The sequence below is a fragment of the Bison bison genome, unplaced genomic scaffold (assembly GCF_000754665.1).
Source record: "Bison bison bison isolate TAMUID 2011002044 unplaced genomic scaffold, Bison_UMD1.0 scf7180017864380, whole genome shotgun sequence".
NCBI lineage: Eukaryota > Metazoa > Chordata > Mammalia > Artiodactyla > Bovidae > Bison > Bison bison.
The window spans coordinates 1769621-1772475 of record NW_011494952.1 but is presented as its reverse complement, the minus strand read 5'-3'; the positions used below and the strand labels follow the sequence as shown (position 1 = coordinate 1772475).

Below are 2855 nucleotides of genomic sequence, written 5' to 3'. Positions count from 1 at the left end.
TCTATTTAGCACTGTAATTGGCGTTTCTTCTTTCCCTTTATAAATGCTACGAAACATGGGACAACTCAGGCTATTGACTCCTTTGCATGCTGGCTTTATAGATCAAAAATTCTGACTTGGAGTGAAGATATCTTTGCTTGGTTCATTACGGTTGTTGGTAGGATCGGTCTTACCTAATGGGTAAGTTTGAAGCCACTGATACTGGTATGATTGAGGAGCAAAAAGAAAGCTCTATCATCCAGGGAGGAGGAAGGTACATTGTGTGATAATTTTCAGTTAAAAAGATACTGTGAATCTCAGTTTCCTCATCTTTAAAATTGGGGTAAAGATCCCTAAATTTTAGGATTGTTCATGGATAAAATATAATAAATAAGACAAGTGTTTGAAATGTAGTAGGTGCTGAATAAAGACTAGCAATAGTATCCAAATAGTTACCATCTCACAACCTATGGCCAGTCCTAGAAAGGACTAGCTCTGATTGAAAGGCCTCTGGAAAGTGTTTCACATTGAGTCTGTCTGAGCAGCCACTTAACGTCTATGTGTCATTTACTTATGTGATTCCTTCAACTCAGCTGTGGAGCGGAGAACACAAGGATGGAGTTGGTGGCCTCAGGGAAAGTTCAGTGTTTGACCGTTGTGGTAACACTTGCTGACAAGAAAGAATAGAAAATTGTGGGAGAGACAGGCTAATGGGGTTTACAGAAGCTGCCTTCGATTCTGCAAACAGCAGGGCTGAGCAACAGGAGCCAACTATTATCAGTGGGTGCCAGCTACTTCACAGGCAAAGCTTTACCAGGCAGCTGTCGCTCATGGTCTGCAAAAGACCTCACCCTTGCAGTGCTGAAGAACAACTTAAACCTCAAGGCCAGCCCACTGAGAAGGATTAATAGTGGAGAGAAAGTGGAAGGCACGGCTCATTGTGAGGAATGGGGATTTAGCCACCTGCTTAGAGAGAAGGCAGATGCCATGTAAGGAGAATTTTCTTCCATCTCACACATGGACACCAGCTTTGTCCATAAAGTTGTTATCTGGTTTGCAGGAAGGAGATTTATATTTACAATATTGTTTTCATTGTGTTCTATAAATTAGAAATCGTTCCAAATCAGTCATAGTTTTATTCTTTGTTTACTCAAATTGAGGATACTTCTCCAGGTCTTCATTTACAGATTTAGGAATTGATTTAAGTTTTTTAGCTTTCATAATCATTGGCTTTCAGACAATGATCTGATGAGTAAAAACGTGATTTGATATAGGGTCCTTGGTAACAATTAATTGGGGGTGTGTAAAGTCAATACTCTTCTTTGCAGCTATCATATAGAAGGCTGGTCCAAGTGATTAGCCCAGATATAAATCCACTTTCATCACTGATTAAAGGCAAAAAATGTTAGAAGCCAATCACACTGTCGACATCCCAGAAAATGTCAACATTACCTTGAAGGGACGGACAGTTATTGTGAAGGGCCCCAGAGGCACCCTGCGGAGGAACTTCAATCACATCAGTGTAGAACTCAGTCTCTTTGAAAAGAAAAAGAAGAGGCTCTGTGTTGACAAATGGTGGGGAAACAAAGGAACTAGCCACTGTTCGCACAATCTGTAGTCACGTACAGAACATGATCAAGGGTGTTACACTGGGCTTCAGTTACAAGATGAGGTCAGTGTATGCCCACTTCCCCATCAACGTTGTTATTCAGGAGAATGGTTCTCTTGTGGAAATCTGAAACTTTCTGGGTGAAAAATACATATGCAGTGTTTGAATGAGGCCAGGGGTTGCCTGTTCAGTATCTCAAGCCCAGAAAGATGAGTGGATTCTTGAAGGAAATGACATTGAACTTGTGTCAAATTCGGCTGCTTTGATTCAGCAAGCCACCACAGTTAAAAACAAGGATATCAGAAAATTTTGGGGTGGTATCTATGTTTCTGAAAAAGGAACAGTTCAGCAGGATGATGAATAAAATCTCAGTGATCCTGCTGCAGAAACAAGATAGCAGATGGTTCTATGGACTCGGTTGTGATATTTTAAAGAGACAATAAAAACTCTTGATTTGAGACTAAAAAAAAAAAAAAAAGAAGCCAAAGAGAACAGATTGGTAATCTCAGATTATACAATGTCAGGTACTGTTATAGCCTAGAATTTGTGATATGTGTGTGCATTGTGCACTATGTGTCTGTATGTGTACCAGATTATACATTGTATATGTGTGTGTGTTATATATGGGGCTTTCCCAGCTGGTGCTACTGGCAAAGAACCCACCTGCCAATGCAAGAGACATAAAAGACACAGGTTCAATCCCTGGGTCAGGAAGATCCCCTGAAGGAGAGCACGGCAACCCACTCTAGTATTCTTGCCTGGAGAATCTCACAGACAGAAGAACCTGGTGGGCTACAGTCCATAGGGTTGCAGAGAGTCAGACAGAACTGAAGTGACTTAGCATGCATGCATGCGTGTGTTATATATATATGTATATATAATATCCTTTTTTATTGAAGGTCCTTGTGGTCAGGACCTCATCATCTTTTAGCCTTGGGTATAGTTTTGGCATGTAACCAATTAGCAAGTGTTTGTAGAATTAATTTCATCCTACTTTGTAAGTAGTTAGTAAAAGTGAGCACTCAGCCATAAAATGTTAACTATGTGCCAGATCCTATTCTAAGTACTTTACATGTATTAACCTGTATTAGATTCACAAAAATGCTGCAAAGTAGGCACTATTACTATCATCCCATCGACGAAACTGAAGCATGGAAAGGTCAAGTAACTTGCTCCAATTTGCACAGACAGGTAAAGGCAGAAATGGTATTTCAGCCCAGACAGTCTGGTTTTAGTGTTTGTACTTTTAACCATTTTTTGCCATGAT

The 2855-nt window shown here is 40.2% G+C and overlaps 1 pseudogene; it reads left to right on the top strand.

The window, feature by feature from the left end:
* The first annotated feature begins 1381 nt into the window (after nt 1-1381).
* Nucleotides 1382-1952, top strand: LOC105001250 (annotated as a pseudogene).
* The last annotated feature ends 903 nt before the right edge of the window (nt 1953-2855 follow it).